This window comes from Triticum dicoccoides, chromosome 5B (assembly GCF_002162155.2).
Source record: "Triticum dicoccoides isolate Atlit2015 ecotype Zavitan chromosome 5B, WEW_v2.0, whole genome shotgun sequence".
NCBI classification, from domain to species: Eukaryota; Viridiplantae; Streptophyta; class Magnoliopsida; order Poales; family Poaceae; genus Triticum; species Triticum dicoccoides.
In genome coordinates, this window is record NC_041389.1 from 549,052,707 (window position 1) to 549,065,608 (window position 12,902).

General features: G+C 41.9%; 1 pseudogene; it reads right to left on the reverse strand.

Moving 5' to 3' along the window:
• Positions 1–10,423: 10,423 nt before the first annotated feature.
• The window catches only part of LOC119311513, a 4,342-nt pseudogene continuing 1,863 nt past the window's right edge, over positions 10,424–12,902 (reverse strand).

The following is a 12,902-nucleotide window of genomic DNA, read 5'->3' on the forward strand; positions in this document are numbered from 1 at the left end:
GTCAAGCAACATGACTTCCAGAATTGGATTACCGTACCACTCTGGTGCAGATCTTACTCTGGTAGACCTACGAGGTTCAGTATAAACTTGATCTGAAGTTTCATGATCAATATCATTAGCTTCCTCACTAATAGTTGTCACAGGAACCGGTTCTTGTGATGAACTACTTTCCAATAAGGGAGTAGATACAGTTATCTCATCAAGTTCTACTTTCCTCCCACTCATTTCTTTCGAGAGAAACTCCTTCTCTAGAAAGGATCCGATTTTAGCAACGAAAATCTTGCCCTCGGATCTATGATAGAAGGTGTACCCAATAGTCTCTTTTGGGTATCCTATGAAGACACATTTCTCCGATTTGGGTTTGAGCTTATCTGGTTGAAGTTTCTTCACATAAGCATCACAGCCCCAAACTTTAAGAAACGACAACTTTGGTTTCTTGCCAAACCACAGTTCATAAGGCGTCGTCTCAACGGATTTTGATGGTGCCCTATTTAACGTGAATGCGGCCGTCTCTAAAGCATAACCCCAAAACGATAGCGGTAAATCAGTAAGAGACATCATAGATCGCACCATATCTAGTAAAGTACGATTACGACGTTCGGACACACCATTTCGTTGTGGTGTTCCGGGTGGCGTGAGTTGCGAAACTATTCCGCATTGTTTCAAGTCTAGACCAAACTTGTAACTCAAATATTCTCCTCCACGATCAGATCGTAGAAATTTTATTTTCTTGTTACGATGATTTTCCACTTCACTCTGAAATTCTTTGAACTTTTCAAATGTTTCAGACTTGTGTTTCATCAAGTAGATATACCCATATCTGCTCAAATCATCTGTGAAGGTGAGAAAATAACGATACCCACCGCGAGCCTCAACATTCATTGGACCACAAACATCAGTATGTATGATTTCCAACAAATCAGTATCTCGCTCCATAGTTCCGGAGAACGGCGTTTTAGTCATCTTGCCCATGAGGCACGGTTCGCAAGTACCAAGTGATTCATAATCAAGTGATTCCAAAAGCCCATCAGTATGGAGTTTCTTCATGCGCTTTACACCGATATGACCTAAACGGCAGTGCCACAAATAAGTTGCACTATCGTTATCAACTCTGCATCTTTTGGTTTCAACACTATGAATATGTGTATCACTACTATCGAGATTCAATAAAAATAGACCACTTTTCAAGGGTGCATGACCATAAAAGATATTACTCATATAAATAGAACAACCATTATTCTCTGATTTAAATGAATAACCATCTCGCATCAAACAAGATCCAGATATAATGTTCATGCTCAACGTTGGCACCAAATAACAATTATTTAGGTCTAAAACTAATCCCGATGGTAGATGTAGAGGTAGCATGCCGACCGCGATCACATCGACTTTGGAACCATTTCCCACGCGCATCGTCACCTCGTCCTTAGCCAATCTTTGCTTAACTCGTAGTCCCTGTTTCGAGTTGCAAATATTAGCAACAGAACCAGTATCAAATACCCAGGTGCTACTGCGAGCATTAGTAAGGTACACATCAATAACATGTATATCACATATACCTTTCTTCACTTTGCCATCCTTCTTATCCGCCAAATACTTGGGGCAGTTCCGCTTCCAGTGTCCAGTCTGCTTGCAGTAGAAGCATTCAGTTTCAGGTTTAGGTCCAGACGTGGGTTTCTTCTCTTGAGCAGCAACTTGCTTGTTGTTCTTTTTGAAGTTCCCCTTCTTCTTCCCTTTGCCCTTTTTCTTGAAACTGGTGGTCTTGTTAACCATCAACACTTGATGCTCCTTTTTGATTTCTACCTCCGCGGCTTTTAGCATTGCGAAGAGCTCGGGAATAGTCTTGTTCATCCCTTGCATATTATAGTTCATCACGAAGCTCTTGTAGCTTGGTGGCAGTGATTGAAGAATTCTGTCAATGACACTATCATCAGGAAGATTAACTCCCAGTTGAATCAAGTAATTATTATACCCAGACATTTTGAGTATATGTTCACTGACATAACTATTCTCCTCCATCTTGCAGCTATAGAACTTATTGGAGACTTCATATCTCTCAATCCGAGCATTTGCTTGAAATATTAACTTCAACTCCTGGAACATCTCATATGCTCCATGACATTCAAAACGTCGTTGAAGACCCGGTTCCAAGCCGTAAAGCATGGCACACTGAACTATCGAGTAGTCATCAGCTTTGCTCTGCCAGACGTTCTTAACGTCGTCAGTTGCATCAGCAGCAGGCCTGGCACCCAGCGGTGCTTCCAGGACGTAACTTTTCTGTGCAGCAATGAGGATAATCCTCAGGTTACGGACCCAGTCCATGTAATTGCTACCATCATCTTTCAACTTTGCTTTCTCAAGGAACGCATTAAAATTCAACGGAACAACAGCACGAGCCATCTATCTACAAACAAACATAGACAAACAAGATACTATCAGGTACTAAGTTCATGATAAATTTAAGTTCAATTAATCATATTACTTAAGAACTCCCACTTAGACAGACATCTCTCTAGTCATCTAAGTGATCACGTGATCCAAATCAACTAAACCATGTCCGATCATCACGTGAGATGGAGTAGTTTCAATGGTGAACATCACTATGTTGATCATATCTACTATATGATTCACGTTCGACCTTTCGGTCTCCGTGTTCCGAGGCCATATCTGTATATGCTAGGCTCGTCAAGTATGACCCGAGTATTCTGCGTGTGCAACTGTTTTGCACCCGTTGTATTTGAACGTAGAGCCTATCACACCCGATCATCACGTGGTGTCTCAGCACGAAGAACTTTCGCAACGGTGCATACTGAGGGAGAACACTTCTTGATTATTAGTGAGAGATCATCTTAAAATGCTACCGTCAATCAAAGCAAGATAAGATGCATAAAGGATAAACATTACATGCAATCAATATAAGTGATATGATATGGCCATCATCATCTTGTGCTTGTGATCTCCATCTTCGAAGCACCGTCGTGATTACCATCGTCACCGGCGCGACACCTTGATCTCCATCGTAGCATCGTTGTCGTTACGCCATATATTGCTTCTACGACTATCGCTACCGCTTAGAGATAAAGTAAAGCAATTACAGGGCGTTTGCATTTCATACAAGAAAGCGACAACCATATGGCTCCAGCCAGTTGCCGATAACTTCGGTTACAAAACATGATCATCTCATACAATAAAATATAGCATCACGTCTTGACCATATCACATTACAACATGCCCTGCAAAAACAAGTTAGACGTCCTCTACTTTGTTGTTGCAAATTTTACGTTGCTGCTACGGGCTTAGCAACAACCGTTCTTACCTACGCATCAAAACCACAACAATAGTTCGTCAAGTTAATGTTGTTTTAACCTTCGCAAGGACCGGGCGTAGCCACACTCGATTCAGCTAAAGTGAGAGAGACAGACACCCGCCAGTCACCTTTAAGCACGAGTGCTCGTAACGGTGAAACCAGTCTCGCGTAAGCGTACGCGTAATGTCGGTCCGGGCCGCTTCATCTCACAATACCGCTGAGCCAAAGTATGACATGCTGGTAAGCAGTATGACTTGTATCGCCCACAACTCACTTGTGTTCTACTCGTGCATATGACATCTACGCATAAAACCTAGGCTCTGATACCACTGTTGGGGAACGTAGTAATTTCAAAATTTTCCTACGCACACACAGGATCATGGTGATGCATAGCAACGAGAGGAGGAGTGTATCTTCATACCCTTGAAGATCGCTAAGCGGAAGCGTTTATCAACGCGGTTGATGTAGTCGTACGTCTTCACGATCCGACCGATCCAAGTACCGAACGCACGGCACCTCCGAGTTCTGCACACGTTCAGCTCGATGACGTCCTCGCCTTCTCGATCCAGCAAGACGGGCGAAGTAGTAGATGAGTTCCGGCAGCACGACGACGTGGTGACGGTGTTGGTGAAGAACAATCTCCGCAGGGCTTCGCCTAAGCACTGCAGAAACTATGACGGAAGGTGAACTAGAGGGGGCGGGGTTGCCGGCACATGGCTTGGTGTTTCTTGATGTGTCTTTGATGCTAGCCCTGCCCCTCTATTTATATGTTGAGCCTTGGGGTCGAAACTTGGAGTAAAAGCCTCCACAAAGTCGGTTTCACCCGAAAGGCAAGAGTCCTTCTCAAACTCCAGGGCCAGACGCCAGGGTTCCCGGCGTCTGGACCCAGACGCCAGGGACCCTGGCGTCTGGCCCCTGGACTCCGCAAAACTTCCTTTTGCGCTTTCCAAAAACCTTGTGGGCTTTCCCCTTTGGCCCAAATAACGTGTTCTCGTTCCCAAACATTTCGGGAAACATCCGGAACCCCTTCCGGTGAATTCCGGAACTCTTCCGGAGATCAAACACTATTATCCCATATATCAAAATTTATCTCCGGACCATTCCGGAGTTCCTCGTCATGTCCATGATCTTATCCGTGACTCCGAACAACATTCGGTTACCAACATACATAACTCATATAATACTATATCGTCAACGAAACGTTTAAGCGTGCGGACCCTACGGGTTCGAGAACTATGTAGTCATGACCTAGAACTTGTTTCCGGTCAATAACCAATAGCGGGACCTGGATGCCCATATTGGCTCCTACATATTCTACGAAGATCTTTATCGGTCAAACCGCATAACAACATATGTTGTTCCTTTTGTCATCGGTATGTTACTTGCCCGAGATTTGATCGTCGGTATCCAATACCTAGTTCAATCTCGTTACCGGCAAGTCTCTTTACTCGTTACGTAATACATCATTCCGTAACTAACTCATTAGCTACATTTCTTGCAAGGCTTTATAGTGATGTGCATTACCGAGAGGGCCCAGAGATACCTCTCCGACAATCGGAGTGACAAAACCTAATCTCGAAATACGCCAACTCAACATGTACCTTCGGAGACACCTGTAGTACTCCTTTATAATCACCCAGTTACGTTGTGACGTTTGGTAGTACCCAAAGTGTTCCTCCGGTAAACGGGAGTTGCATAATTCTCATAGTTACAGGAACATGTATAAGTCATGAAGAAAGCAATAGCAATATACTAAACGATCAAGTGCTAGGCTAACGGAATGGGTCATGTCAATCACATCATTCTCCTAATGATGTGATCCCATTAATCAAATGACAACACATGTCTATGGTTAGGAAACATAACCATCTTTGATTAATGAGCTAGTCAAGTAGAGGCATACTAGTGACTATATGTTTGTCTATGTATTCACACATGTATCATGTTTTCGGTTAATACAATTCTAGCATGAATAATAAACATTTATCATGATATGAGGAAATAAATAATAACTTTATTATTGCCTCTAGGGCATATTTCCTTCAGTTGAAACGTCTGTTCAAAAACAAAGAGCATGCCAAGTTGATGCGATGGCACAAAGAGGACCGTAAGAAAGACGGGAAGTTGAGAGCACCCCTTGCCTGGTCGCAGTGGAGAAAAATCAAGAGAAAGTGGGGGGACTTTGCAGGTGACGCAAGGAATGTATGGTTTGTTTTAAGCGCGGATGGCATTAATCCTTTTGGGGAGCAGAGTAGCAATCATAGCACCTGGCCCGTGACTCTATGTATCTATAACCTTCCTCCTTGGCTGTGCATGAAGCAGAAGTTCATTATGATGCTAGTTCTCATCCAAGGCCCTAAGTAACCCGACAACGACATTGATGTGTACCTAAGTCCATTAGTTGAAGAACTTTTATAGCTTTGGAATGGAAAAGATGTACGTGTGTGGGATGAACAAGACCAGCAGGAATTTGACCTACATGCGTTGCTGTTTGTAACCATCATTGATTGGCCTGCTCTCAGTAACCTTCAGGGCAGACAAACAAGGGATACCATGCATGTTGGATAGCGGTCGATGTGTGGAGTAATGGTAGTAGATGCAGGCAGGAGTCGGTCTACTAATCTTGGACGTGATTCCTATATAATGATCATTGCCTGGATATCGTCATGATTATTTGAAGTTCTATCAATTGCCCAACAGTATTTGTTTTCCCACCGTTTGTTATTTTTCTCGAGAGAAGCCACTAGTGAAACCTACGGCCCCTGGGTCTCTTCTTTAATATATTTTCCTTCGCGATCTATTTTATTTGCTTTTATTTTCAGTTCTATTAAACTAAAAATACAATAATACCTTGCTGCACTTTATTTTATTTTCGATCTATTTATCCTATCTATTACAACTTTATCACGTCTCCGCGCCAATTTCAGGCACCGTTACCCGAAAGGGATTGACAACCCCGTTAACACGTCGGGTTGCGAGTATTTGTTATTTGTGTGGAGGGGCTGTTTACGTTGTGTTGCGTGGTTCTCCTACTGGTTCGATAAGCTTGGTCTCATCACTGAGGGAAATACCTACCGTCGTTGTGCTGCATGATCCCTTCCTCTTTGAGGAAATACCGACGTAGTTCTAGCAGGCATCATTCCTCTCTGTTGCATTTTCTGTGCATTTCTACTTGCTATTGTGTTTATCTTCCAAAACAAAAAAAAACTTCATCTAGATCCTTCTTTTCTCAAATTTTAGTGTTATTTTCTCTGAGTTTCTAATTCATTGCAAATCCTTCAGAAAATTCCTTGAAAATCCTTGTGGAATTTCATTTGTAAGTGAGCTGAGTTGACAAAATTTCTTTGCTCCGCATTAAACTCGGTGTCACCGATTCACGCCTATCGGCCAAACCGAAGCGCAAGATCAACTTGAGCAACGGTTCATCAGTTCCACCAAAACGGACTACCTCAGTCCCACCGATGTGCACCTTTAGTGACTTTGCTATCTCGGAGTCACCGATTGAATTGGATCGGCGTAACCGACTTTACTGCTGAGAAAACTGTTTCTGTCATCTTATTGCATATTCCCTTCAGCTCCACTCAATGATTCTTTCTCTCTACCAGCATCTTAAGCTACATTCTACTTCGTCGTATCTCTCCAGGACCACACTCATTTGACCCATATTCCCGAAGATACCCTTCTTGGAAATTGATGTCAAAGGGGGACAGAGAGCACATCAAAGCTTATTTGAATACCAAGAGAGAGCACATCAAAGCTCTTCTAAGAAAGATGCATTTTCATAAGAGGGGAGAATTCACATGTCCTTAAGAGGGGAAGGATATGTCAGTCATTCATTTAATTTGCTCTAATCATAATATTTCTTTACTCTAATTTTATCACCCTATCTTCTCCCATTATTAGTGTTGGATCCAGGGGGAGAGAAAAGTTGAATTTAGGGGAGAAAAATCCCTGGAACTTATTTCAAATCCTTTCGGGACATGCTAATACTCATAGAAGTACTTACTCTTGCATGTCATCCTAGTCTTGGTACTCTTGTGGCTCTTGAAATTCTTTTTGCTTGAAGTTCTCTTGTGTTACTTAACCTTGTTTTCTCAAGATTGCTTCTCCAAGAGTTAGCTCAAGAACCACAAGGTAAGTATATGCATCACATTCCTGTGCATGATGATTTCTTGCTTTTGCACATATTGTTTGCAAGAGGGATTCATAAACTTGAAGGCACATCTCATATCACTTCTGTTACTCTGATGCATATGGCCAAGATGCATGTAGCTCAATGTTTACTCCATCATGTTGTGCATCCACATGTTCTTCAATTCCATCATTACATGCTTACACACATGTAGGGGAGCTTATATTGGTTACATGCTCTTCCAAAGATTTGAATTATTACTTATTCTTTCATCTACTAGAAGCTTCATTGTATGTTGTCATCAATTACCAAAAAGGGGGAGATTGAAAGCACAAGTGCTCCTTGGGTGATTTTGGTAATTAATGTCAACATATCTTGTTGGACTAATAGTTTTATCTAGTATATTTCATATGAGTTCAACAATGGAGTGGCAAGGACAAGAGGATGTGGACCCCATCGAAATGCTAAGGGCAAAGATTGGCAAGAGCTAAAGACTCTTCATTTATATTTAAGTGATCCAAGATCATATTGAGTCCATAGGAAAGCCAATACTATAGAAGGGGATGAGGTGTTCTTAATGGTCTACTTGCTTAAATGCTTAGTGCTATTGCTCCAAAACCCTCAGCCACTTTCTCCATCCAAATATGTCCAAAACCCAAATACCAACTCGGCCTCACCGATTCTTTCTACTCGGACCCACCAAGTTCATTTGACATAGCCACTACCAGAAACCTTAATAGTTCAGCCACACTGATACGGATCTCGGTCTCACCGAGATGGCCTTGCAAATTCGCTGTGACTTGTTGTAATTATTTTGGTCTCACCAAAATGTTGCAATCGGTCTCACCGAGTTTGCTTGGCAGATTCTCTGTTGCTTATTGCTTCACTTTGGTCCCGCCGAGTTGATGCAATCGGCACCACCGAGATGAAGTTTGCCCTAAGCCCTAGCACATTAGTCCCACCGAGTTGTTCCAGTCGGTCCCACCGAGGTTCCTAACGTTCATATTTTGGAACTGATCGGCGCCACCGAGTTTACATATTGGCACCACCGAGATGAATCAAAAGTGTGTAACGGTTGGATTTTGTGTGAAGGCTATATATACCCCTCCACCCCCTCTTCATTCATGGAGAAAGCCATCAGAACATGCCTACACTTCCATCATTCATTTTCTTAGAGAGAACCACCTACTCATGTGTTGAGATCAAGAGATTCCATTCCAACCATTTGAACCTTGATTTCTAGCCTTCCCCAAGTTGTTTTCCACTCAAACCCCTCTTGCACCATAGCCAAATCTGTGAGAGAGAGTTGAGTATTGGGGAGACTATCATTTGAAGCATAAGAGCAAGGAGTTCATCATTAACACACCGTCTATTACCTTTTGGAGAGTGGTGTCTCCTAGATTGGTTAGGTGTCTCTTGGGAGCCTCTGACATGTTGTAGAGTTGAACCAAGAAGTTTGTAAGGGCAAGGAGATCGCCTACTTCGTGAAGATCTACCCTAGTGAGGCAAGTCCTTCGTGGGCAAGATGGCCATGTTGGGATAGACAAGGTTGCTTCTTCGTGGACCCTTCATGGGTGGAGTCCTCTGTGGACCCTTCATGGGTTAAAGTCTCCATCAACGTGGATGTACGATAGCACCACCTATCGGAACAACGCCAAAAATTCTCTGCATCCCCCTTGCGTTTGCACACTCCAATCCTATCCCTTTACATTCTTGCAATTTGCATGCTTTACTCTTTCCGCTGCTCGTACTCTTCATATGCTTGCTTGAAATGTATTGTGAATGCTTTAACATGTGCTAAACTCAACCTTAACTTGTAGAAATTTAAATCTGCCAACTTTTCTTGCTGAGGGTCTAATCACCCCCCCTAGACCCCTCTTCTCGATCCTTTCAGAAACATCGGTAGTTGTGCCCCAAGCTCTAACAATTTTCATTATTGTTCCTCATCCAAAACATTGCGTTGTTGTTTGGTCCTCTCGCCCACTGTTCTACCGCAGGACCTTCATGTCCACGCTCCAGCTCCTCCCTCCTGTCCTCACTCCAACCAATAGCATCGATAGCAATATTTGCTTTCACAATGTTCTGATCCACATGATAAGCCACGTACTCACTCTTCCGGTACTAAAAGTTGCAGCCACACTATCAAATTTGAAAGAAAGGAATGAGAAGAAATGCATCTGAGCGGCCATCTCTGCAAAAAAAACAAGGTACAAGAGCACTTACACCAATAGTTGCTGCATTTGTAGAACACCCAACCATCATGGTTGTCAGTGCCGAAGACGTAACGCTTCACCGTCACTCCGGACAACAGACTAGGGGGTGAAGGGACCGCGGCGGCCCTGAGCAGAGAGGGACATCTCGAAGACATGGTGCAAAAGAAACGCTGTCCAACGGTGGCTGTCCGCATGATCTAGGAACGAACATGGCGAAGGCGGGGCGGAGAGTGGAGAGATCTAGGGTTCATCACAATGGTGTAGTGGGGAATTTGGGAACGAAGCGGACAAAAGAGGGTGAAGTAATGTGGCAATTGTGCAAAAAAAACATGTAGATGGCAAACTAACACCTATCTCCTACATGGACAAGTGGACCTGTGAAAAGGCGTCACGAGGGCAAAATAAGAGCGAAAAAACTAGAGAGCAAAATACAAGCGAAAAACCCAGCCAGTTACAAAATGAGTCCGTTCAAGGAAGTATAATTACTGTAATGAGTCAATCTTAGAATACAATGACCAAAGTGACCATGATGAACAAGTTTAGTGATCCAAAGTGCATATTACTCTAGTTTTTTGTAACCGAGACTATTATGCAGACAAAAATGTATAGAAAACGTGCTCAGAGATAATGACTACTAGGCAACACATAATACATCCCTATTTTCTATTTTAGAAGTGCATCACTAACTTGTTGAGCCATACATTTTACAATAGTGTTCGGTTCATCTAATGTATTGTTTCCTTTCGATACAGCTAAAACTACAGATTTGTTTCATCGTCCCTCTATCTCAGTAAAAGTTAAACTGTTCACAGATGTCTAGACATCTGTTCTGATTTGATTCATTGCAGCAGTTTGTCTCGCAAAGTAGGCGGGGTGATTGGGGGATGTAAGTGTGGTGCTCCCGTTCTCTAGGGCAAACACAACAAATGACATGAGCGGCCTATCATCGGGGTTCTCCTAGACACACGAGAGTGCTACATGGACACAAAGTAGAACTTCATGTGGTGAAGTATCTAAGATAGATGAGTCCGGCAGCTAATTGGTCCTAGCTTCCTTCCTCATATTCCATGACTGAAACAACCAAAAACATCGTATCAGTATTAATTTTGTGTATCCAATAAAAAGTGCTTCGGTATCTAATCCACTTTTCAAAATGAAACTGACAGAAGTCATGTGTACTCACATAAACTGTTAGGCTAGGGAATCCCATGGCTTGACTAATGGACTTTATCCTTATACTAGTTACAACCTCTAGCAGTAACACGCCAAAATTGTAGACGTCAGACTTGGTAGAGAAGGCACCTTCTATTGCATACTCAGGAGCCATGTAACCACTGGTTGATCATTTTAATTATATCAGAGGTGCATAATGGGAGTGAATTTATTGAAAAAAATGGATACTCACTATGTTCCAACAACGTGTTGGGTATTCACACTTTCCAGGTTATCGCCAAAGATCCTCGCCATACCAAAATCCGCTATCTTGGGTTTAAAATATGCATCTAACAAAACATTTCCAGCTTTGAGATCTCTATGAATTATGGTGAACCTTGAATCTTCGTGAAGATATCGAAGTCCCTTTACAATCCCTTTGATTATGCGAAACCGTGTCGCCCAATCCAACAAAAAATTTCTAGAATCATCTGAAAAAAGAAACAAATGTAAGAAAAAAGATCAAGCTATCTTAGAAATCATGGTTTGTTATTATAATATGCACCAAAAAGGGTAACATCTAAGCTCTTATTTGGAAGATACTCGTATATCAGGAGCTTTTCATCTCCCTCGCTGCAGCATCCAAGAAGTCAAACCAAGTTTCTATGTTGCAATTTGGCAATTAGAATTACTTCATTCCGAAATTCTTTTGTTCCTTGTCGAGATCCTGTACTTAGCCTCTTGATTGCAACTTCTTGGCCACCTAACATTCCCTACAGAAACATAATGAAAATTTTAGATTTGACTCTAGAATATGAAAAAAAATAGCCCTCTTCCTTAGAACTAATACTAGGAAAGAACATATTTAATGAGTTACCTTGTATACTGTACCAAAGCCTCCTCGTCCAATCATGCATGTTTCAGAGAAATTGTGGGTTGTAAGGGCAGTTTCTTCTTATCTTACAAATGGAAATTCTTGGTCATGGAGAGGGTTTTGTTTTTCAAATTCATCGGAGATAGTCATATCTTCCAATCTTATCTTCTTTCGCTTCGTCCCTTTCTTGTTCTTGCCTGCTCCTACAATGTCAAAAGTGACTTCATCTCTAACGAGAACATCACAAAAATAAGATATAATAAAGTTATATTTGACCCCTACGACTATTAGATTTTTTGTATAGTGTTCCCTAATTTATGAACTCATGGAACTAAAGGAAATAACCCACGAGGCACATCTATCACCCAGCCACCCACTCCCCTTGAAACACAACCCTCAGTCCATAGCAGTGCCACTAGATGTTGCTCTGTTTCTCAGCCCCATGATAACAAGTGTCTCTATTGTTGCAATTGCATGAATAAGAAAAGCGGCACGAAGGGAATGTGGTTTGTCTAACATGTAGTGGAATCCACTTTATCCATCACTAGTTTACATGTTATCGTTACATCACCACAAATAGTAGCTAAATCATGCTCTAAACCGTCTACAAAATTATTTAATCTAGTTTCCATTCACGTGTTTTAGAGGATTTTGTAATCTAAGGGCACATTGCGGTAGTAGACGATGTAGTCAAGTTTAGGCGGTGGCGCATACTCTCTCATAAAGCGGTTGATATAACCTTCTACTGAACAGAGTTAACTAAACGTACCTTTGAATTTTAACCATGCAAGGGATATGCATATGAGTACTAGAACACCAGGGCCTACAACTGGAAGCACAATCCTCACTACATTGCTCTTTATTATTTTACCTGTGCAACAAATTCATATACAAGAAAAATGGTTTTATTATTTCTTGATTGAATGAGAAATAACATTTTCTAAGTCATGGCGAACAACCATCAAACTTTCAGATATTTGTGCAACTACCAGAGGGATGAAAAAATCTTGATCCAATGGCTATTGTATTGACCAGGAAATAACTATTTCTAGTGACTAAGCGATGGACCCAGATGAGTGATAGAACTAGAAACATGTTACTGAAAACAAAACAACCGGTAGAAAGAGGGAGAAATGACAAAACCAATAAAGATTGAGAAATTGAGATCTAATACCTTTTATTGCATCCATGCCTGCACGTGGAAAAAAATTCTATGAGACTGGG